The sequence below is a fragment of the Staurois parvus genome, unplaced genomic scaffold (assembly GCF_062004578.1).
Source record: "Staurois parvus isolate SC_StPar_1 unplaced genomic scaffold, SC_StPar_1.0 ptg000826l, whole genome shotgun sequence".
Classification (NCBI taxonomy): Eukaryota; Metazoa; Chordata; class Amphibia; order Anura; family Ranidae; genus Staurois; species Staurois parvus.
Window position 1 is genome coordinate 757,315 of NW_028318622.1, and position 26,225 is coordinate 783,539.

The following is a 26,225-nucleotide window of genomic DNA, read 5'->3' on the forward strand; positions in this document are numbered from 1 at the left end:
GGAAGTGAGATGTGCACATGGCTTTGCGTGCCAACATTCCTCATGTATGATCGGTCTGACATGCTGGGGATACATAAACAATATGGAGCCGCACTCCAAGTCCACAATACATCCATGACCTGGAAAGAGATACTCCACAGGATGTGTTCCACTGACATGTTTCACCCCGGGGGTGGGGCTTTATTGTAGAGTGACCTCGGCCTATAGATTTCCCATCATTCACTCTGACAGGTGACTCCACCCCTCAGTATGGATGTCATGTGATGTAGGACGCCCCCTGTAGGATCTGAATGTTCAGCATTGTACAGCGGCTTCTCTCAGGACAGACTCCATGCTGCTCTATAGGTGATCACGGATGGTAAATTCAGTTTACATGGATGACATCACAGGAGACTTCCATTGTCACACTCATGTAGGGGGGAGCCAGATTCTCCACCCTGCTGTCATCCATCATTATATCCCCCCAGGTGGGACTCCAACCCCCAATCCCTGGCTTAGGCCAGTGCCTCCTCCATGAGGCCTCCGGGGTTTTACTTCTTTGTGTTTTTTAGTGTACAAGCCGTGTTTATTGAGGATAAATCCATAGAAGGAGATGATTCCGGGGATGGACATCAGGGATCTGTCACTGTTATCCTCGGACTCCTCACAGGTGGGGCCTTTTCAGACCCCTAAACCTTCTGATAATATTCATTAACTGATCAAGAAAAATGGAAAAGAACCTTCTCTGTCTATATTCTATGTTCAGAAAAGAATCAAGCACCCCAGGTGGGACTCGAACCCACAATCCCTGGCTTAGGCCAGTGCCTCCTCCATGAGGCCTCCGGGGCTTCGCTTGTCTCTTGTGTTTTTATTGTTATTTTGTGGAACGTAAATCAGTGTACAAGCGGTTTTTATTGAGGATAAATCCATAGAAGGAGATGATTCCGGGGCTTTGATGGACATCAGGGATCTGTCACTGTTATCCTCTGACTCCTGAGGGGTGGGGCCTTTTCAGACCCCTAAACCTTCTGATTATCCAGAGGAAGGCAAAGCCCCCCCCCCCCTTTTCCCAAAAAATTCCTTCCTGACCCCCCAAGGCGATCTCATTGTCCCTGAATCATCAGTCTAGGGTGCCCGGTTCACCTCCCTGTACAATGCTCAGAAGGTAGAGGTGGGACCCCAACATCAAGGGGGCCCATCCAGGAATGGACTATATTCGGTATAGATATGGACGGTATACGGTATGACTATGGACAGTATACGGTATAGATATGGACAGTATACGGTATAGATATGGACAGTATACGGTATGACTATGGACAGTATACGGTATAGATATGGACAGTATACGGTATAGATATGGACGGTATACGGTATGACTATGGACAGTATACGGTATGACTATGGACAGTATACGGTATAGATATGGACGGTATACGGTATAGATATGGACGGTATATGGTATAGATATGGACGGTATTCGGTATAGATATGGACAGTATACGGTATAGATATGGACAGTATACGGTATGACTATGGACAGTATACGGTATGGCTATGGACTATATTCGGTATAAGTCCCTAAACCTTCCGATGATCCAGAGGAAGGCAAAAAATAACCCCTGGGTAAGATGGTCTCCAATGGGGAAAAAATTCCTTCCTGACCCCCTAAGGCGATCGGAATGTCCCTGAATCATCAGTCTAGGGTGCCCAGTTCACCTCCCTGTACAATGCTCAGAAGGTAGAGATGGGACCCCAACATCAAGGGGACCCCATCCAGGAATGGACTATATTCGGTATAGATATGGGCGGTATACGGTATAGATATGGACAGTACACGGTATAGATATGGACAGTATACGGTATGACTATGGACAGTACACGGTATGGCTATGGACTATATTCGGTATCAGTCCCTAAACCTTTCGATGATCCAGAGGAAGGCAAAAAATAACCCCTGGGTAAGATGGTCTCCAATGGGGAAAAAATTCCTTCCTGACCCCCTAAGGCGATCGGAATGTCCCTGAATCATCAGTCTAGGGTGCCCAGTTCACCTCCCTGTACAATGCTCAGAAGGTAGAGATGGGACCCCAACATCAAGGGGGCCCCATCCAGAAATGGACTCTATTCGGTATAGATATGGACAGTATACGGCGTGGCAATGGACAGCATACATCATGGAAATGGACAGTGTACGGCGTGGCAATGGACAGCGTACGGCGTGGCAATGGACGGCATACGGCGTGACAATGGACGGCATACGGCGTGGCAATTGACGGCGTATGGCGTGGCAATGGACGGCGTACGGCGTGGCAATGGACGGCATACGGCGTTGAAATGGACGGCATACGGCGTGGAAATGGACGGCATACGGCGTGGAAATGGACGGCATACGGCGTTGAAATGGACAGCGTACGACGTTGAAATGGACGGCATACGCCGTGGAAATGGACAGCATACGGCGTGGCAATGGACGGCATACGGCGTGGAAATGGCGTGGAAATGGGCGGCATACGCCGTGGAAATGGACAGCATACGGCGTGGCAATGGACAGCATACGGCTTGGAAATGGACGGCATACATTTTGGAAATGGACAGCATACGGCGTTGAAATGGACGGCATACGCCATGGAAATGGACGGCATATGGCGTGGCAATGGACGGCATACGGCGTGGCAATGGACGGCATACGCCATGGAAATGGACGGCATACGCCATGGAAATGGACGGCATACGCCGTGGAAATGGACGGCATACGCCGTGGAAATGGATGGCATACGGCGTGGCAATGGACGGCATACGGCGTGGCAATGGACGGCATACGGCGTGGCAATGGATGCCGTCCATTGCCACGCCGTATGCCGTCCATTGCCACACCGTATGCCATCCATTGCCACGCCGTATGCCGTCCATTTCCATGCCGTATGCCATCCATTTCCACGGCGTATGCCGTCCATTTCCACGGCGTATGCCGTCCATTTCCACGCCGTATGCCGTCCATTTCCACGCCGTATGCCGTCCATTTGCACGACGTATGCTGTCCATTTCCATGACGTATGCTGTCCATTTCCATGACGTATGCCCTCTAGACTGACACCCCTACATTACCACCCTGACAGATCCCCACCCCCCTCCAGACTTACACCCCCCTACCTTCCCGCCGTGACAGAACCCCACCCTTCCAGACTGTGAATAATGATTACAGTAAAATATCCATCTGGCTTTAAGTCGCACCCACTGGTTACATAGTAAAGGTGCTCGGTGACTAAGGGGTTAATTGCATGTGGTTTGCTTGGCGCCCTCCCTGGCAGCTGTGGGGTTAACCCTTTGTGTGGGTGTTTAGCTCCCGCTGGGCTCTCTGTTAATACTGATGATGGTGAAATCCTGTCCCCCCCCCTCCAGCATCTCCACTCTGTTCATAGAGAGCATGAAATGCTGCGCCCCCCGTTCTGTAATGATGCCGAATTGTCGCCCCCCCCAAATGAAATCCTGACCCACCCCTGGCATGCTGCCCGGCATCTGTGGGGTTACCTGGTTGCAGGTTCTCCGTGTGCTCGGCTCCTTCTCCTGATCGCTTTCTTGCACAAGGCACGGGGGGCAGATTTTCATGGTGCACAGTTTGTACCGCTACGTAACTGTGCTCTGTGTGCCCCGTTCTTACCGCAACACTGCGCCAATGTGCGGCATCAAAAAACACAGCACACCTTAGTGCAGGTCACCGCGTATTTCTTCACAGTGCCTCACCTCAGTGCAGGTCACCGCGTCTTGCCTCACCGCGTCTTGCCTCACCGCGTCTTGCCTCACCGCGTCTTGCCTCACCGCGTCTTGCCTCACCGCGTCTTGCCTCACCGCGTCTTCCCTCATATTACAGTTGCCGCTTCACACGTACAGAATGTAATGGCGGCGATGGAGTTCCTGCCATTAACTGCAACTTAAAATGCTCGCTGATGAAAGAGAATTTGCTGAAATTTTTCTGCTCTTCCATCTCCATCTCCGGATCTTCCTTGGGTATGAAATCCGCCATTTCTATTCTTCCATATTCGGGTTGCTCCGGAATCTGCAAAGAGAAGACATTCATTCATATTTCTGGGTGATACAGAAAATGGTGACAGAGCTTGGTGACCCCCAACCCCCCGAAGTGCAGCGATTACCCCAGGAGGGGTCCTTCCAAGAAGCACAACACTGCAATAACACCCCCGTCATGTGTATCTAATCCCGTCACCCCAGGACAGGAAGTGTGTTATTGGCGGGATCACCAGAATACAGCAGGTGTGAGCTGACACATAAACAATAATGATGGCCAATAGTAAAGACAATTCATTCAGACTCGTCTTCAGGCCATGCGATTGTCCAGTGATCACAACATCACCGACAAAGAGAAGAATGTATGTACTTACCATTCCCGATGTCAGCGGTGAGGGTGTCTTTCCTTCCTCCAGCTCGGTCCAGTTGATCTCGGCGAGGAATGGATGCTCTCTGACGTTCCTCACAAGACGCCATCTTATCTCTTGATCTTTGGTTAAGAGCTGTAAAGAAAACGGAAATATGATAAGAAAAACTGACAATATATGGGACCAACAGAACCCCCCATTTCAATGTTTGATTCTGACAGTGACGTATTTCAGCTTCCTTGGTTTTGGTTTAACACCTGAATGCAAGGAAGCCTGGAAAGGCTTAATAGAAGGTAAATGTCTGTGTATACTGACCTTTTCTAGGAATTCAAACAAGTGTTGATCCATAGTCTCCGGATAATATGGACACATGTGCAGAATTCTCTGCTCTATGTCACCCACTTTATTGGGGTTGGTGCAGAAGGGGTGTTTGCGGAATGCCATCTCAAACACAATCACCCCCAAGGAGAAATAGTCGGCTGAGCTGAAGTATGGAGAATCATTAAGGATCTGTAGAAACAAAAGAGGACAAAGAAGGATTAGGACCTTGGCAGGCCAGGCAGAGGACAGAGGAGACTCCATGCTGACGTATGGAGCCTCCAGGAGTCCTAACATTGTACTCAAAATATATCAAACTGAGGCGGAGCTTGTAAAAACTGGAGGTGGGGCTTACAGTGGAAGAATAGTCAAATCCTTTTTTGTTTTGTAGTTTTGGATGGAGTAATTTAGGGTTCGGAATCCTGGCAGATTATTCTTTGCTGTCTGTGTACCATCATTCCCTTCATTCCTGTCCTAGAGGAAGCCAGAGGTCATCTCCCAAAGTGAGGGGACAATTTTCTCCTAATTTCCTTTGCAGTGACAATGGTCACCAATACAGGTAGAGGGTGAATCTCCCCAATGGGGACACCAATAAAAACCTGACAGAGGATCTAACCCTCGCCCACTGTATCCAATACTAAAAGAAGGTTTTGCCTTGAGGTACACTTTGCGTCTCTTAAAGGAGACAGAGGTGTACGGAGCCCAATAGCTCAATGTTCACAAGCGCTCACCATGGTATAGAGAAGGAGTAGAGCAGGTGAGGCGTTCCTGAAGCTTTTATCCCATTTGTATGTGTGAATCGGGCGGACAGATCCATCCATCTACACCCGGCCTCAATGTCCTCTACAAAGAGGCTCCAACACTGCTGCAACTCTCAACTTCCCACCTTTTGTTGGATATAGTTCTGACCTGGGGACCCAGTGACAGCAACCGGGGCCCCAGTGGGGGAATTCTCCATCTAATGAAAGGGGGGCCCCCTTTATGTCTTCTCTATATCCCATAATAAACATTACAATGGCGTCTAATATCAGGACGTCATGAAACTTACCTCTGGAGCCATGTATAGCATTGATCCCGCCATCTCATATTCCCTGTTATAATCTGTGATGTCAACTGCGGCCAAGCCAAAATCGGCAATTCTGATGTGTCCGGCGCCGTCCAGCAGAATGTTCTGCGGTTTGAGGTCTCTGTGAAGAAAAGAAGTGGACTGTTAGCTCTGCATATATCACATTAGATGAAAAGATATGTTCACCTTTCATAACACGTTACATGTGACACCCATATTCAGAGTGTAACATGTTCTGATCAGACCGCCCCCCCTCCCCCACTTTGACAGCTAACAGGGGATCTTCTCCCTCCTCGCTAGCTGTCACATTTAAATGGCCACGTCACTCATTCACTGTGTTATGTGAAGGAGAAACTACAAGTCTCAACGGCCTTAGAGGCTGTCAGCTTGTAGTTCTCATTGAACCTCCGTGGTAGTTCATCGATTCGGATCAGTGTATCTGCTTGTCCATATATCCCATACAGGTAAGCAGATACACTGACGGATCTGCAGGAGACCTGCATGGCACCGGCAATCTGCTGATCGCTGGAGCAATGGTTTACAGGCTCCTGCAAGCAAAAAAAATGAAAGCTGAATTTGGGTAAAAGAATAAAATACCGTTGTAGTGGAGCTCCCCCCACACTGCAAGGGTTAAATCCTGGTTTATGCCCGGGGTACCAATAATATGGACATTTACCCAATCTCCCGCTCCCTCAATACACCGAGGACACTAAGGGACCGCCCCCCAAACTGAAGCATCCAGGAGAATTGGGGAGCGGGGGAAGGAGGTCAGTAAAAGTCCTTGTTATTGGTCCCTTAGACCTAAATACCCATTTAACCCTTACAGTGCTGTGGGAACCCCTTACTACAAGGGAGGAGTTTTCATTTATCTGGGGTTCAGCTCTAAATATCCCACTGTTAGTCAGCTGATCCAAAACTTACCTATGCATGATCTTATGAGAATGCAGGAACTGCAGGCCGCATAATATCTCCGCAGTGATGAATCTGATGGAGAAAAAAAATATAAATTAGCATTTAAATCATTACAGACCAATAAAAGTAAAATGTATAATGGGGTATGGGTGGAGGGTTATGGGTGGAGGGGTATACGTGGAGGGGCATGGGTGGGGGGGCATGGGTGGAGGGGCATGGATGGAGGGTTATGGGTGGAGGGGTATACGTGGAGGGGCATGGATGGAGGAGTATGGATGGAGGGGCATTGGTGGATGGGTATACGTGGAGGGGCATGGGTGGAGGGGCATGGATGGAGGGGTATACGTGGAGGGGCATGGGTGGAGGGTTATGGGTGGAGGGGTATACGTGGAGGGGTATGGGTGGAGGGGCATGGATGGAGGAGTATGGGTGGAGGGCATGGATGGTGGGGCATGGGTGGAGGGGAATTGTTGGATGGGTATGGATGGAGGAGTATGGGTGGAGGGGCATGGATGGATGGTTATGGTTGGAGGGGTATATGTGGAGGGGCATGGATGGAGGAGTATGGGTGGAGGGCATGGGTGGAGGGGCTTGGATGGAGGGGTATAAGTGGAGGGGCATGGATGGGGGGCATGGGTGGAGGGGCATGGATGGAGGGGCATGGATGGTGGGGTATGGGTGGTGGGGCGTGGGTGGAGTGGTATGGGTGGAGGGGCATGGATGGAGGGGTATAAGTGGAGGGAGGCATGGATGGAGGGGCGTGGATGGAGGGGCATGAATGGATGGGTATAAGTGGAGGGGTATGGATGGAGGGGTATAAGTGGAGGGGCATGGATGGAGGGGTATAAGTGGAGGGTTATCAGTGGAGGGGTCATGGATGGAGGGTTATGGGTGGAGGAGCATGGATGGAGGGTTATAAGTGGAGGGGCATGGATGGAGGGGTATAAGTGGAGGGGCATGGATGGAGGGGTATAAGTGGAGGGGTATAAGTGGAGGGGCATGGATGGAGGGGTATAATTGGAGGGGCAAGGGTGGGTGGGTATGGATGGAGGGTTATGGGTGGAGGGGCATGGATGAAGGGGTATGAATGGAGGGGTATAAGTGGAGGGGCATGGATGGAGGGGTATAAGTGGAGGGGCATGGATGGAGGGTTATGGGTGGAGGGGCATTGATGGAGGGGCATGGATGGAGGGTTATGGGTGGAGGGGCAGGGATAGAGGGTTATGGGTGGAGGGGCATGGATGAAGGGGTATGAATGGCCTGACTACGTCATTGCCTATGCTCAGTGGTCAGTCACCCCCAACTCCATTGTGGACCCCATCATTGGACTTACCTTACAACTTTCAGATCCAGAATTTCCTTTTTCATCAATCCCGCAAGCTCCCCTCCGCTGAGGAATTCCATGACAAATACCAGCAGAGTCTGTGTGAAAAGAAGAGGTAGAGGTTACATTAGACATGGAAGATTTCACGTTGTGGATTAATATACAGAAACACGCACACAAGTTCAGAAAACCAAACAGAGTAAATACGTAGCCGCCATGGCTGGACTGTCCTGGTCACAGTACTGGGTTTGTCTGGCTGTTAGGGTGATCCAGTCACTTCAGTAGTTTGGTCACCATCCTGGAAGTCTCATGTAGATCAGGAGGTCTGACGACTTCTGTCCTCCTAGCTGTAGACTCCTTCTGGATCCGACTCCAAGTTCTGAGTCCAGAGTCAGCCAGACGAAGGTCAGCAGTGGCAGCCTCTCAGTAAATGGTTTCTGTAAAGAAATCCCCTACTCTGTACAGTTGACCTAAGCAACCTCCAGCTTTGTAGGTGGCGCTCTAGAGTTCTGCTCCTTCCCATACTGCTTCCCCGACTACAGCCGGAGCCCTCCGAGAGCCTGATGTGGGACACAAGTGGAGCTCCCCTCCTCCTTTCACCATTCCTCACTCATTGGCTGAAGAACTAATTGATCAGCCCAAAGACTGTCAAGAGGGAAGCTTATCCTTGTGTAAGTTCTGACTCCCAAAAAGTCACCATTTGAGTAAATATTTTGGGGTTGTGGATCAGTGTTGGGGCGCAGTACAGGAAAGAGAAGAAGAAATGGAAAATGGAAAAACTTACCTCTGTCTGGAATGATCCAAATAGATGTGTGATGAAGCGGCACTTGCTACCGACTTCAAGTACGGTGCGCTCTATGATGGCACACTCACCTTCACCTTCCAGGTGACTTTTTTTAATCAGCTTCACCGCCACTTTCTGTTCAATGGCGGGATGGGAGGCCAACACCACCTTCCCATAAGCCCCCTTTCCAAGTACTTTATGGAAGGTGAATGTTTCCATTGACAGTACCTGTGGCTGGTCAATAATAGTGCCGAGCGAAGGGTCATTGTTCACCGTGTCAAAATATAGGGATTCCGAAGGAGATGGCACATCGGATTTCGCACTATGGTATGATCCGGATGAAAATGACAAATTGGATTTTGTACTGTGGAATGATCCGGATGAAGATGACGTTGCTGGGAAGTCTGAACCCCTCCTTATGGCTCTATGGTATGATCCATCCCGTATGATCATGTAGCATTCTCCGGATGAAAATGACAAATTGGATTTTGTACTGTGGAATGATCCGGATGAAGATGAACTATCCCACGTTGCTGGGAAGTCTGAACCCCTCCTTATGGCTCTATGGTATGATCCATCCCGTATGATCATGTAGCATTCTCCGGATGAAGATGACAAATTGGAGTTTGCACTATGGAATGATCTGGATGAAAATGACAAATTGGATTTTGTGCTGTGGAATGATCCGGATGAAGATGAACCGTTGCACGTTGCTGGGAAGTCTGAACCCTCCCTTATGGCTCTATGGTATGATCCATCCCGTATGATCGTGTAGTATTCTCCGGATGAATCCGAGGTTGGGTCTTTGTTTTTACCTGGAGAGAGCAAAAAAAAATGAATTACACGTCATGCATTGATATTACACAGAATCTGTCAACATTTACTTTTCCTCTACATATGTGTGAATGTCTTCCGTGTCTTGTGTCACCCGGTTCTCTTTATGGGAATTCTATACATGGACAATGTGGGGGTTCTGGGCCCCGGGAGTCCATTCTCAGTACACGGCGTTCTGTGCCAGGACAAGTGTCAGCCATCAGAAATCCTCTCTACCCTGAGATCCTGGTGATAAAGACCACCAATCTGCTCCATTACATAGGCAGGCTGTGCTTCCCGCTTAGTATGCTGGTGATTTACTCCCCCCTCCCTCCACAATGCAATCCCATCATTCTGCTTGTCCTAACTTATGATTGCAATATTCTATATTGGTTTTATCTCGGCAGTTGTACAACAATGGTGCTACTTGGACTGGTAATGGTCTAGAGGCTGAAATACGAAGTGCACTCACTAGAATGTTATAATTGAGTAATACAGAGTGGGGGGGGGTGCAGGAGCAGGGGTGAGGGGTGCAGGAGCAGGGGTGGGGGGTGCAGGGGTGGGGGGTGAGGGGTGCAGGAGCAGGGGTGAGGGGTGCAGGAGCAGGGGGGGGGGGGTGCAGGAGCAGGGGTGAGGGGTGCAGGAGCAGGGGTGGGGGGTGCAGGGGTGAGGGGTGCAGGAGCAGGGGTGGGGGGTGCAGGGGTGGGGGGTGCAGGAGCAGGGGTGAGGGGTGCAGGAGCAGGAGTGGGGGGTGCAGGAGCAGGGGTGGGGGCTGCAGGAGCAGGGGTGGGGGGTGCAGGGGGGGTTGTGAGTCCTGTGGGCGGATATGTTCTGGACGCTCTATGATAAAATAGGAGGAATCTTCTTCTGCTCCTGCAGCCCCCATACAGAGCCCAGAACACGGCTGACCACATGACTACTCCCAGTGACAATGGTGGGAATGGCGGAGATGGGGGCAGCAGCACTGTCAGCCTGCCATGTGCAGTCCTTTGTTTGCCATTGGGCTGCCTGTCAGGTCCGTGCATCTCCTTCACTCCTTATACCCAGGGGCGGACTGACAACTCCTGGGGCCCCTGGGCAATAGGGGATCATGGGGCCCCTGTGTCCTTTTCCAAACTAAAAAAACCCTGTGAAAAGGTACCAGGGGCATCTCATGGGGCCCCCTACTGACCCCGGGCCCTCGGGCAGTGCCCGAGTTTCCAAATGGTCAGTCCGCCCCTGCTTATACCTGTCCACTTCCACCTGATAGCTGTCACCTCCCACCTGATACTGGTAACCTCCCACCTGATACCGGTCACCTCCCACCTGTTACCAGTCACCTCCCACCTGATAAATGTCACCTTCCACCTTTTACCGGTCACCTCCCACCTGATAAATGTCACCTCCCACCTGTTACCGGTCACCTCCCACCAGATAAATGTCACCTCCCACATATTACCGGTCACCTCCTACCTGATAAATGTCACCTCCCACCTGTTACCGGTCACCTCCCACCAGATAAATGTCACCTCCCACCTATTACCGGTCACCTCCCACCTGATAAATGTCACCTCCCACCTTTTACCGGTCACCTCCCACCTATTACCGGTCACCTCCCACCTGATAAATGTCACCTCCCACCTTTTACTGGTCACCTCCCACCTGATAAATGTCACCTTCCACCTGTTACTGGTAACCTCCCACCAGATAAATGTCACCTCCCACCTGTTACCGGTCACCTCCCACCTGTTACCGGTCACCTCCCACCTGATAAATGTCACATTCAAATCTGATTGGCTGCCCAATGGTCAACTGAAGAGTCAGCCAACTGTGAAATGCTGCTAATTGGAAGCCATTGTCTTAGTGTTTCCCTAGCCTGCTATAGGAAGGGTCTCAATGGAGAGATTTCCCTTCATCATCTATTCTGTGAACACAGCAAGACTTGGGAAGAAATCTCTCCAAGACAGTTCAAGACAGTTGTCACCGGAAGCCGTGTCCCCATCAGAAGATTTCCCCTCTTTTCTTGTCCTGGTGGATCTTCCATCACCTCCCACCCTGATGACAATGGTGATCAGGACACATGGAGAGGGTGAGTCTCCCTAATGGGGACCTGGCAGGGATCCCCCCCCCCAGGTGTATATGGCAGTGACCCCCCCTAGGTGTATATAGCAGTGACCCCCCCAGGTGTATATAGCAGTGACCCCCTAGGTGTATATGGCAGTGACCCCCCTAGGTGTATATAGTATATATGTGGGTGACATACATTACATTTCCCTGCAGTGTTTGCATTAAATCTCTCTATTAGAATACTTACCATCAGCGTCTCTCCTGGTTTTCGTTTGACAAATTGGACAAAAGGGCCAAATCCTGCGTGCAGCTGCTTTAACCCCGCGCCTAATTGCCCTACGCACACCGCTTTTAGGGGCGGTAACATGGGGCTGTGCGGTTGGTTGGCAGCCCTCTGCTGATGGTCCCGCCCTCTCCTGTGTTGGACCCTCTTGGTTGGTGTTCAGAGGGTCAAATTTCTTGTCTTTCTTGAATAGTCGTCTAATTGCCCCAGCCACACCCCTTTTGGGGGCGGTAACATGGGGCTGAGCGACTTGCTGGTGATCCTTCATTGGGAATTCGTCTCTCTCCTGTGCTGATTGCGCTGGAATTCTGCTCAGAAAATGCTCTCTGGTTTGGTTGTTGAAGTTGAACATCGAAAGGCGAGCGATTCTGAAGAGAAACTACAATTGCTTCCTCTCTCTTCAAAGGTCAGTCACAATCTGAGGCTCCCTCACCGTGTGATGTCACACTGAGCATGTGACCTGTGATGTCACTGTGCTCTGTTGCCATGACTACCGGAAATATGCAAATGAGGCTACTTTCAAAGTGAGCATGTGACCTGTGATGTCACACTGAGCAGGAGGTTAAATGACCAAGCCTGTGCTCTGTTGCCATGACAACCAGAATATGCAAATGAGGCTAATTTCAAATCTGTTGGCGGCCATTTTTTTTTTTTTTTTTAAATTTGAATTCCTTGGCTGTTGCTGAGAAAATAACTGACATTTTTTTTTTTAACCGTTTCAATACAATTTTATATGGCAATTTTCCCCCTTCCTGCCCAGGCCATTTTTCAGGTTTAGGCGCTCTCACACTTTGAATGACAATTGCGCGGTCATACAACATTGTACCCAAACTAAAATTTTATCATTTTCTTCACACAACTAGAGCTTCCTTTTGGTGGTATTTAATCACCGCCGGGGGTTTTATTTTTTGCTAAATTAACAAAAAAAGACCAAAAATTTTGAAAAAAAAACACATTTTTCTTTGTTTCTGTTATAAAAGTTTACAAATAAATAATTGTTCTTCATAAATTTAGGCCGAGATGTATTCTGCTCCATGTCTTTGGTGAAAATAACCCAAATTAGGATGTATTATTTATCTGTAGGAAAGTTATAGAGTTCACAAACTATGGTATAGATCTGAATATTGATCAATCCTGAAGTACTGACAGCCAATCTAATTTCTTGAGGTCCAAGAATGTCAGAATAGTACAGATATCCCCCAAATGTCAGGACGGTACAGATATCCCCCAAATGTCAGGACGGTACAGATATCCCCCAAATGTCAGGACGGTACAGATATCCCCCAAATGTCAGGACGGTACAGATATCCCCCAAATGTCAGGACGGTACAGATATCCCCCAAATGTCAGGACGGTACAGATATCCCCCAAATGTCAGGACGGTACAGATATCCCCCAAATGTCAGGACGGTACAGATATCCCCCAAATGTCAGGACGGTACAGATATCCCCCAAATGTCAGGACGGTACAGATATCCCCCAAATGTCAGGACGGTACAGATATCCCCCAAATGTCAGGACAGTACAGATATCCCCCAAATGTCAGGACGGTACAGATATCCCCCAAATGTCAGGACAGTACAGATATCCCCCAAATGTCAGGACAGTACAGATATCCCCCAAATGTCAGGACAGTACAGATATCCCCCAAATGTCAGGACGGTACAGATATCCCCCAAATGTCAGAACAGTACAGATATCCCCCAAATGTCAGAACAGTACAGATATCCCCAAATGTCAGAACAGGACAGATATCCCCCAAATGTCAGAACAGGACAGATATCCCCCAAATGTCAGGACAGTACAGATATCCCCAAATGTCAGGACGGTACAGATATCCCCAAATGTCAGGACAGTACAGATATCCCCCAAATGTCAGAACAGGACAGATATCCCCCAAATGTCAGAACAGGACAGATATCCCCCAAATGACCCCTTTTTGCAGAGTAGACAGTCCGACGTACTTCATAAGAGGCATGACAAGTTTTTTGAAGTTGTATTTTTTTGTCATAAATTTTCGGAAAAAATTAAAAAAATTATTTTCACTATTTTTTTTTTACATAATGTCACCAGTGCAGTACAGCGTCTTCATATAACTGGCATGGCGGTGATCAGGGACACTGACTGGTGACAGTATGAAAAAAAAAAATATATATATATTTATTTATTTTTTTTTAATTATATTTAATTTTTTATTACATTTTTTTAAAGATTTTTTTTTTCATATTTTACTACGACCAAAGTAGTACAATGTTACCATAGTAACATTGTACTACTTTGGGGGAGTGATCAGTATTTTTTTTTTTTTTTTTTTATACACAGTTTGCTTATAGCAAAGAATTACTTTGCTATAAGCAAGCATTTAGCTTCGATTCATTCAGTTTTTTTTTTTTTTTTTTTTTTTTTTTGTGCTTAGCTGTGATTTGGTAACAGCTAATCACATGACATGTGCATGTGATCGCTGTGACCATTCACAGCTAGGCAGTAGTATACAATGGATGGCATGAATGAAGCCATCCATTGTATACAACTATCATGTGACCTGCTGTGATTGGTCACAGCAGGTCACATGGTACCAGCTACGGGAGCCGGTACTCGGATCTGTCATCGGCCGTGTCCGAGGTGCACGGCCCGTGGCAGATCCCGCTGCTGTGCCGCAAACTGTGCATGTGCGGGAGCACGCCAAGTGGTGTGCACCCGGAATACAGGAGCGCATTTGAAGCCGCCAAACGGCCATTGGCCGGGCCGCTAATGGTTAAATTTGAATTCCTTGGCTGCTGCTGCAAATCATTCTGTTTATTGTGGGGGTGTGAGGGGTGAATTCACCATACAGATCAGTTATTGGGAGGGGGAGGGGGGGTCTATATCTGGTCATACAGTATATATCCTGTAGCAGCCGGTAATAGTCGTCCAATAGCAGATCGATCCTCACTGCACACGGCTCTGATCGTTGGACTGACAATCACTCCACCATCCAGCCCTGCCCCCGATTCCTTGTATACAGACACTCAGCTTTCCTATGGGGGGGGGGGGGGGGGTCATAGTGTTTATATCTTACTATATACAGAACACAAAGACTGAATTAAACATTTCCCTTTTTACTCTGAAATCTATGAAGTCGATGGATAAACCAATCATTTCTCTCCGTAGATTTCCTGTATTCTGAACGTCTCTGGGGAAGAAATAACGGAACACCGAGTGGAAGTTCTGAGATTTACAAGAAATCGCCTCCCCTGACGTCCTGGTAAGAAGAACATCTCAAACAAAAACGGGGGGGGGGGGGGGAGGGTATTGTGAACACCCCCAAAATGAAGGTGTGCCCCCCGGGGTGACGTCTCATATTTTGATAATCAGGAACCCGGCTGGTATTGAGGGGATAAAAAATACAGGAAAGTGTCCTTAGACTTGTTATAGACGTCCAGTGAAACCAGCATCCTGATCACCTCCATACCCCATACCAGGGTCCTGATCACCATCATACCCCATACCAGCGTCCTGATCACCCCCATACCAGCGTCCTGATCACCCCCATACCCCATTCCAGCATCCTGATCACCACCATACCCCATACCAGCATCCTGATCATCTCCATACCCCATACCAGTGTCCTGATCACCTCCATACCCCATACCAGTGTCCTGATCACCGCCATACCCCATACCAGCATCCTGATCACCGCCATACCCCATACCAGTGTCCTGATCACCGCCATACCCCATACCAGCGTCCTGATCACCTCCATACCCCATACCAGAGTCCTGATCACCGCCATACCCCATACCAGCATCCTGATCACCGCCATACCCCATTCCAGCATCCTGATCACCACCATACCCCATACCAGCGTCCTGATCACCTCCATACCCCATACCAGCATCCTGATCACCTCCATACCCCATACCAGCGTCCTGATCACCGCCATACCCCATACCAGCATCCTGATCACCACCATACCCCATACCAGCGTCCTGATCACCGCCATACCCCATACCAGCCTCCTGATCACCTCCATACCCCATACCAGCGTCCTGATCACCTCCATACCCCATACCAGCGCCCTGATCACCGCCACACCCCATACCAGCATCCTGATCACCTCCATGCCCCATACCAGCGTCCTGATCACCTCCATACCCCATACCAGCGTCCTGATCACCTCCATACCCCATACCAGCGTCCTGATCACCGCCATACCCCATACCAGCGTCCTGATCACCACCATACCCCATACCAGCCTTCTGATCACCGCCATACCCCATACCAGCGTCCTGATCACCACCATACGCCATACCAGCGTCCTGATCACCTCCATACCCCATACCAGCATCCTGATCACCTCCATACCCCATACCAGCGTCCTGATCACCGCCACACCCCATACCAGCGTCCTGATCACCGCCACACCCCATACCAGCATCCTAATAACCACCATACCCCATACCAGTATCCCGATCACCGCAATACGGTGCCTAGGGGCAATGATTGGTGACATAGGGGTAATAAGCGTTGACATAGGGGTGCTGAGAGATGACAGGGATGATAAGAAGTGACTTAAGGGCGAGGAGATCAGACATAGGGGCGATGAGAGGTGACATAGGGGCGATGAGAGGTGACATAGGGGCGATGAGAGGTGACATAGGGCTATGAGAGGTGACATAGGGGCGATGAGAGGTGACATAGAGGGGATGAGAGGTGACATAGAGGGGATGAGAGGTGACATAGGGGCGATGAGAGATGACAGAGGCGATGAGAGGTGACATAGGGGTGATGAGAGGTGACATATGGGTCATGAGAGGTGACATAGGGGTGATGAGAGGTGACATAGGGGTCATGAGAGGTGACATAGGGGCGATGAGAGGTGACATAGGGGTGATGAGAGGTGACATAGGGGTCATGAGAGGTTAAATAGGGGTCATGAGAGGTTAAATAGGGGCGATGAGAGGTGACTTAGGGGAGATGATAGGTAACATAGGGGCGATGAGATGTGACATAGGGGCGATGAGAGGTGACATAGGGGCGATGAGAGGTGACATACGGGCGATGAGAGGTAACATAGGGGCGATGAGGGGTGACATGGGGTGATGAGAGGTGACATAGAGGTCATGTGAGGTTAAATTGGGGCGATGAGAGGTGACATAGGGGCGATGAGAGGTGACATAGGGGTCATGAGAGGTGACATAGGGGTCATGAGAGGTGACATAGGGGCGATGAGAGGTGACATGAGTGATGAGAGGTGACATAGGGGCGATGAGAGGTGACATAGGGGTGATGAGAGTTGACATAGGGGCGATGAGAGGTGACATAGGGGCGATGAGAGGTGATATGAGTGATGAGAGGGGACATAGGGGCAATGAGAGGCGACATGAGTGATGAGAGGTGACATAGGGGCGATGAGAGGTGACATAGGGGCGATGACAGGTGACATGAGCGATGAGAGGTGACATAGGGGCGATGAGAGGTGACATAGGGGCGATGGGAGGTGACATAGGGGTGATGAGAGGCGACATGAGTGATGACAGTTGACATAGGGGCGATGAGAGGTGACATAGGGGCGATGAGAGGTGACATAGGGGCGATGAGAGGTGACATAGGGGTCATGAGAGGTGACATAGGGGTCATGAGAGGTGACATAGGGGCGATTAGAGGTGACATAGGGGTCATGAGAGGTGACATAGGGGTGATGAAGGGTGACATAGGGGCGATGAGAGGTGACATAAGGGCGATGAGAGGTGACATAGGGGTCATGAGAGGTGACATAGGGGTGATGAGAGGTGACATAGGGGTGATGAGAGGTGACATAGGGGCGATGAGAGGCGACATAGGGGTCATGAGAGGTGACATAGGGGTGATGAGAGGTGACATAGGGGCGATGAGAGGTGACATAGGGGCGATGAGAGGTGACATGATTGATGAGAGGTGACATAGGGGTGATGACAGGTGACATAGGGGCGATGAGAGGTGACATAGGGGTGATGAGAGGTGACATAGGGGCGATGAGAGGTGACATAGGGGCGATGAGAGGTGACATGAGTGATGAGAGGTGACATTGGGGCGATGAGAAGTGACATAGGGGTCATGAGAGGTGACATGAGTGATGACAGGTGACATAGGGGCGATGAGAGGTGACATAGGGGCGATGAGAGGTGACATGATTGATGAGAGGTGACATAGGGGTGATGACAGGTGACATAGGGGCGATGAGAGGTGACATAGGGGTGATGAGAGGTGACATAGGGGCGATGAGAGGTGACATAGGGGCGATGAGAGGTGACATAGGGGTCATGAGAGGTGACATGAGTGATGACAGGTGACATAGGGGCGATGAGAGGTGACATAGGGGCGATGAGAGGTGACATGATTGATGAGAGGTGACATAGGGGTGATGACAGGTGACATAGGGGCGATGAGAGGTGACATAGGGGTGATGAGAGGTGACATAGGGGCGATGAGAGGTGACATAGGGGCGATGAGAGGCGACATGAGTGATGAGGGGTGACATAGGGGCGATGACAGGTGACATGAGTGATGAGAGGTGACATAGGGGCGATGAGAGGTGACATAGGGGCGATGAGAGGTGACATGAGTGATGACAGGTGACATAGGGGCGATGAGAGGCGACATGAGTGATGACAGGTGACATAGGGGCAATGAGAGGTGACATAGGGGCGATGAGAGGTGACATAGGGGTGATGAAGGGTGACATAGGGGCGATGAGAGGTGACATAAGGGCGATGAGAGGTGACATAAGGGCGATCAGAGGTGACATAGGGGTGATGAGAGGTGACATAGGGGCGATGAGAGGTGACATGAGTGATGAGAGGTGACATAGGGGTGATGAGAGGTGACATAGGGGCGATTAGAGGTGACATAGGGGTGATGAGAGGTGACATAGGGGTGATGAGAGGTGACATAGGGGCGATGAGAGGTGACATAGGGGTCATGAGAGGTGACATAGGGGCGATGAGGGGTGACATAGGGGCGATGAGAGGTGACATAGGGGCGATGAGAGGTGACATAGGGGCGATGAGAGGTGACATGAGTGATGAGAGGTGACATAGGGGTGATGAGAGGTGACATGAGTGATGACAGGTGACATAGGGGCGATAAGAGGTGACATAGGGGCGATGAGAGGTGACATGAGTGATGACAGGTGACATAGGGGTGATGAGAGGTGACATAGGGGCGATGAGAGGTGACATAGGGGCGATGAGAGGTGACATAGGGGTGATGAGAGGTGACATGAGTGATGAGAGGTGACATAGGGGTGATGAGAGGTGACATGAGTGATGACAGGTGACATAGGGGCGATAAGAGGTGACATAGGGGCGATGAGAGGTGACATGATTGATGAGAGGTGACATAGGGGTGATGACAGGTGACATAGGGGCGATGAGAGGTGACATAGGGGTGATGAGAGGTGACATAGGGGCGATGAGAGGTGACATGAGTGATGACAGGTGACATAGGGGCGATGAGAGGTGACATAGGGGCGATGAGAGGTGACATAGGGGCGATGAGAGGTGACATGAGTGATGAGAGGTGACATAGGGGCGATGAGAGGTGACATAGGGGCGATGAGAGGTGACATGATTGATGAGAGGTGACATAGGGGTGATGAGAGGTGACATAGGGGCGATGAGAGGTGACATAGGGGCGATGAGAGGTGACATAGGGGTGATGAGAGGTGACATGATTGATGAGAGGTGACATAGGGGTGATGACAGGTGACATAGGGGCGATGACAGGTGACATAGGGGTGATGAGAGGTGACATAGGGGTGATGACAGGTGACATAGGGGCGATGAGAGGTGACATAGGGGTGATGAGAGGTGACATAGGGGCGATGAGAGGTGACATAGGGGCGATGAGAGGTGACATAGGGGCGATGAGAGGTGACATGAGTGATGAGAGGTGACATAGGGGCGATGAGAGGTGACATAGGGGCGATGAGAGGTGACATAGGGGCGATGAGAGGTGACATAGGGGCGATGACAGGTGACATGAGTGATGAGAGGTGACATAGGGGCGATGAGAGGTGACATAGGGGCGATGAGAGGTGACATGAGTGATGACAGGTGACATAGGGGCGATGAGAGGCGACATGAGTGATGACAGGTGACATAGGGGCGATGAGAGGTGACATAGGGGCGATGAGAGGTGACATAGGGGTCAGGAGAGGTGACATAGGGGTCGTGAGAGGTTACATAGGGGCGATGAGAGGTGACATAGGGGCGATGAGAGGTGACATGAGTGATGAGAGGTGACATAGGGGTGATCAGAGGTGACATAGGGGTCTTGAGAGGTGACATAGGGGCGATTAGAGGTGACATAGGGGTGATGAGAGGTGACATAGGGGCGATGAGAGGTGACATAGGGGTGATGAGAGGTGACATGAGTGATGACAGGTGACATAGGGGTGATGAGAGGTGACATAGGGGCGATGAGAGGTGACATAGGGGTGATGAGAGGTGACATAGGGGTGATGAGAGGTGACATAGGGGCGATGAGAGGTGACATAGGGGCGATGAGAGGTGACTTAGGGGTGATGAGAGGTGACATAGGGGTCTTGAGAGGTGACATAGGGGCGATTAGAGGTGACATAGGGGTGATGAGAGGTGACATAGGGGTGATGAGAGGTGACATAGGGGCGATGAGAGGTGACATAGGGGCGATGAGAGGTGACATAGGGGCGATGAGAGGTGACATGAGTCATGAGAGGTGACATAGGTGCGATGAGAGGTGACATAGGGGTGATGAGAGGTGACATGAGTGATGAGAGGTGACATAGGGGCGATGAGAGGTGACATAGGGGCGATGAGAGGTGACATAGGGGTCATGAGAGGTGACATAGGGGCGATGAGGGGTGACATAGGGGCGATGAGAGGTGACATAGGGGCGATGAGAGGTGACATAGGGGCGATGAGAGGTGACATGAGTGATGAGAGGTGACATAGGGGTGATGAGAGGTGACATGAGTGATGACAGGTGACATAGGGGCGATAAGAGGTGACATAGGGGCGATGAGAGGTGACATGAGTGATGACAGGTGACATAGGGGTGATGAGAGGTGACATAGGGGCGATGAGAGGTGACATAGGGGTGATGAGAGGTGACATGAGTGATGAGAGGTGACATAGGGGTGATGAGAGGTGACATGAGTGATGACAGGTGACATAGGGGCGATAAGAGGTGACATAGGGGCGATGAGAGGTGACATGATTGATGAGAGGTGACATAGGGGTGATGACAGGTGACATAGGGGCGATGAGAGGTGACATAGGGGTGATGAGAGGTGACATAGGGGCGATGAGAGGTGACATGAGTGATGACAGGTGACATAGGGGCGATGAGAGGTGACATAGGGGCGATGAGAGGTGACATAGGGGCGATGAGAGGTGACATAGGGGTGATGAGAGGTGACATAGGGGCGATGAGAGGTGACATGAGTGATGACAGGTGACATAGGGGCGATGAGAGGTGACATAGGGGCGATGAGAGGTGACATAGGGGCGATGAGAGGTGACATGAGTGATGAGAGGTGACATAGGGGTGATGAGAGGTGACATAGGGGCGATGAGAGGTGACATAGGGGCGATGAGAGGTGACATAGGGGTGATGAGAGGTGACATGATTGATGAGAGGTGACATAGGGGTGATGACAGGTGACATAGGGGCGATGACAGGTGACATAGGGGTGATGAGAGGTGACATAGGGGTGATGACAGGTGACATAGGGGCGATGAGAGGTGACATAGGGGTGATGAGAGGTGACATAGGGGCGATGAGAGGTGACATAGGGGCGATGAGAGGTGACATAGGGGCGATGAGAGGTGACATGAGTGATGAGAGGTGACATAGGGGCGATGAGAGGTGACATAGGGGCGATGAGAGGTGACATAGGGGCGATGAGAGGTGACATAGGGGCGATGACAGGTGACATGAGTGATGAGAGGTGACATAGGGGCGATGAGAGGTGACATAGGGGCGATGAGAGGTGACATGAGTGATGACAGGTGACATAGGGGCGATGAGAGGCGACATGAGTGATGACAGGTGACATAGGGGCGATGAGAGGTGACATAGGGGCGATGAGAGGTGACATAGGGGTCAGGAGAGGTGACATAGGGGTCGTGAGAGGTTACATAGGGGCGATGAGAGGTGACATAGGGGCGATGAGAGGTGACATGAGTGATGAGAGGTGACATAGGGGTGATCAGAGGTGACATAGGGGTCTTGAGAGGTGACATAGGGGCGATTAGAGGTGACATAGGGGTGATGAGAGGTGACATAGGGGCGATGAGAGGTGACATAGGGGTGATGAGAGGTGACATGAGTGATGACAGGTGACATAGGGGTGATGAGAGGTGACATAGGGGCGATGAGAGGTGACATAGGGGTGATGAGAGGTGACATAGGGGTGATGAGAGGTGACATAGGGGTGATGAGAGGTGACATAGGGGCGATGAGAGGTGACATAGGGGCGATGAGAGGTGACTTAGGGGTGATGAGAGGTGACATAGGGGTCTTGAGAGGTGACATAGGGGCGATTAGAGGTGACATAGGGGTGATGAGAGGTGACATAGGGGTGATGAGAGGTGACATAGGGGCGATGAGAGGTGACATAGGGGCGATGAGAGGTGACATAGGGGCGATGAGAGGTGACATGAGTCATGAGAGGTGACATAGGTGCGATGAGAGGTGACATAGGGGTGATGAGAGGTGACATGAGTGATGAGAGGTGACATAGGGGCGATGAGAGGTGACATAGGGGCGATGAGAGGTGACATAGGGGTCATGAGAGGTGACATAGGGGTCATGAGAGGTGACATAGGGGCGATGAGAGGTGACATGAGTGATGAGAGGTGACATAGGGGCGATGAGAGGTGACATAGGGGTGATGAGAGTTGACATAGGGGCGATGAGAGGTGACATAGGGGCGATGAGAGGTGATATGAGTGATGAGAGGGGACATAGGGGCAATGAGAGGCGACATGAGTGATGAGAGGTGACATAGGGGCGATGAGAGGTGACATAGGGGCGATGAGAGGTGACATAGGGGCGATGACAGGTGACATGAGCGATGAGAGGTGACATAGGGGCGATGAGAGGTGACATAGGGGCGATGGGAGGTGACATAGGGGTGATGAGAGGCGACATGAGTGATGACAGTTGACATAGGGGCGATGAGAGGTGACATAGGGGCGATGAGAGGTGACATAGGGGCGATGAGAGGTGACATAGGGGTCATGAGAGGTGACATAGGGGTCATGAGAGGTGACATAGGGGCGATTGGAGGTGACATAGGGGTCATGAGAGGTGACATAGGGGTGATGAAGGGTGACATAGGGGCGATGAGAGGTGACATAAGGGCGATGAGAGGTGACATAGGGGTCATGAGAGGTGACATAGGGGTGATGAGAGGTGACATAGGGGTGATGAGAGGTGACATAGGGGCGATGAGAGGCGACATAGGGGTCATGAGAGGTGACATAGGGGTGATGAGAGGTGACATAGGGGCGATGAGAGGTGACATAGGGGCGATGAGAGGTGACATGATTGATGAGAGGTGACATAGGGGTGATGACAGGTGACATAGGGGCGATGAGAGGTGACATAGGGGTGATGAGAGGTGACATAGGGGCGATGAGAGGTGACATAGGGGCGATGAGAGGTGACATGAGTGATGAGAGGTGACATTGGGGCGATGAGAGGTGACATAGGGGTCATGAGAGGTGACATGAGTGATGACAGGTGACATAGGGGCGATGAGAGGTGACATAGGGGCGATGAAAGGTGACATGATTGATGAGAGGTGACATAGGGGTGATGACAGGTGACATAGGGGCGATGAGAGGTGACATAGGGGTGATGAGAGGTGACATAGGGGCGATGAGAGGTGACATAGGGGCGATGAGAGGTGACATAGGGGCGATGAGAGGTGACATAGGGGCGATGAGAGGTGACATAGGGGTCATGAGAGGTGACATGAGTGATGACAGGTGACATAGGGGCGATGAGAGGTGACATAGGGGCGATGAGAGGTGACATGATTGATGAGAGGTGACATAGGGGTGATGACAGGTGACATAGGGGCGATGAGAGGTGACATAGGGGTGATGAGAGGTGACATAGGGGCGATGAGAGGTGACATAGGGGCGATGAGAGGCGACATGAGTGATGAGGGGTGACATAGGGGCGATGACAGGTGACATGAGTGATGAGAGGTGACATAGGGGCGATGAGAGGTGACATAGGGGCGATGAGAGGTGACATGAGTGATGACAGGTGACATAGGGGCGATGAGAGGCGACATGAGTGATGACAGGTGACATAGGGGCAATGAGAGGTGACATAGGGGCGATGAGAGGTGACATAGGGGTGATGAAGGGTGACATAGGGGCGATGAGAGGTGACATAAGGGCGATGAGAGGTGACATAAGGGCGATGAGAGGTGACATAGGGGTGATGAGAGGTGACATAGGGGCGATGAGAGGTGACATGAGTGATGAGAGGTGACATAGGGGTGATGAGAGGTGACATAGGGGCGATTAGAGGTGACATAGGGGTGATGAGAGGTGACATAGGGGTGATGAGAGGTGACATAGGGGCGATGAGAGGTGACATAGGGGTCATGAGAGGTGACATAGGGGCGATGAGGGGTGACATAGGGGCGATGAGAGGTGACATGAGTGATGAGAGGTGACATAGGGGTGATGAGAGGTGACATGAGTGATGACAGGTGACATAGGGGCGATAAGAGGTGACATAGGGGCGATGAGAGGTGACATGAGTGATGACAGGTGACATAGGGGTGATGAGAGGTGACATAGGGGCGATGAGAGGTGACATAGGGGCGATGAGAGGTGACATAGGGGTGTTGAGAGGTGACATGAGTGATGAGAGGTGACATAGGGGTGATGAGAGGTGACATGAGTGATGACAGGTGACATAGGGGCGATAAGAGGTGACATAGGGGCGATGAGAGGTGACATGATTGATGAGAGGTGACATAGGGGTGATGACAGGTGACATAGGGGTGATGAGAGGTGACATAGGGGTGATGAGAGGTGACATAGGGGCGATGAGAGGTGACATGAGTGATGACAGGTGACATAGGGGCGATGAGAGGTGACATAGGGGCGATGAGAGGTGACATAGGGGCGATGAGAGGTGACATGAGTGATGAGAGGTGACATAGGGGCGATGAGAGGTGACATAGGGGCGATGAGAGGTGACATGATTGATGAGAGGTGACATAGGGGTGATGAGAGGTGACATAGGGGCGATGAGAGGTGACATAGGGGTGATGAGAGGTGACATGATTGATGAGAGGTGACATAGGGGTGATGACAGGTGACATAGGGGCGATGAGAGGTGACATAGGGGTGATGAGAGGTGACATAGGGGTGATGACAGGTGACATAGGGGCGATGAGAGGTGACATAGGGGTGATGAGAGGTGACATAGGGGCGATGAGAGGTGACATAGGGGCGATGAGAGGTGACATAGGGGCGATGAGAGGTGACATAGGGGCGATGAGAGGTGACATGAGTGATGAGAGGTGACATAGGGGCGATGAGAGGTGACATAGGGGCGATGAGAGGTGACATAGGGGCGATGAGAGGTGACATAGGGGCGATGACAGGTGACATGAGTGATGAGAGGTGACATAGGGGCGATGAGAGGTGACATAGGGGCGATGAGAGGTGACATGAGTGATGACAGGTGACATAGGGGCGATGAGAGGCGACATGAGTGATGACAGGTGACATAGGGGCGATGAGAGGTGACATAGGGGCGATGAGAGGTGACATAGGGGTCATGAGAGGTGACATAGGGGTCGTGAGAGGTGACATAGGGGCGATGAGAGGTGACATAGGGGCGATGAGAGGTGACATGAGTGATGAGAGGTGACATAGGGGTGATCAGAGGTGACATAGGGGTCTTGAGAGGTGACATAGGGGCGATGAGAGGTGACATAGGGGCGATGAGAGGTGACATGAGTGATGACAGGTGACATAGGGGTGATGAGAGGTGACATAGGGGCGATGAGAGGTGACATAGGGGTCATGAGAGGTGACATAGGGGCGATGAGAGGTGACATAGGGGCGATGAGAGGTGACATAGGGGCGAAGAGAGGTGACATAGGGGTGATGAGAGGTGACATAGGGGTCTTGAGAGGTGACATAGGGGCGATTAGAGGTGACATAGGGGTGATGAGAGGTGACATAGGGGTGATGAGAGGTGACATAAAGGCGATGAGAGGTGACATAGGGGTCATGAGAGGTGACATAGGGGCGATGAGAGCT

General features: G+C 50.9%; 1 long non-coding RNA gene across 6 annotated transcripts in view; it reads left to right on the forward strand.

Moving 5' to 3' along the window:
- The window catches only part of LOC149443917 (uncharacterized), a 496,075-nt gene that overhangs the window by 81,431 nt on the left and 388,419 nt on the right, over positions 1-26,225 (forward strand). For all 6 annotated transcript variants that reach the window (XR_016306595.1, XR_016306594.1, XR_016306593.1 and 3 more), the window contains one exon: positions 15,067-15,160. This is a non-coding gene — a long non-coding RNA (uncharacterized LOC149443917). The remainder of the gene's footprint in view (positions 1-15,066; positions 15,161-26,225) is intronic.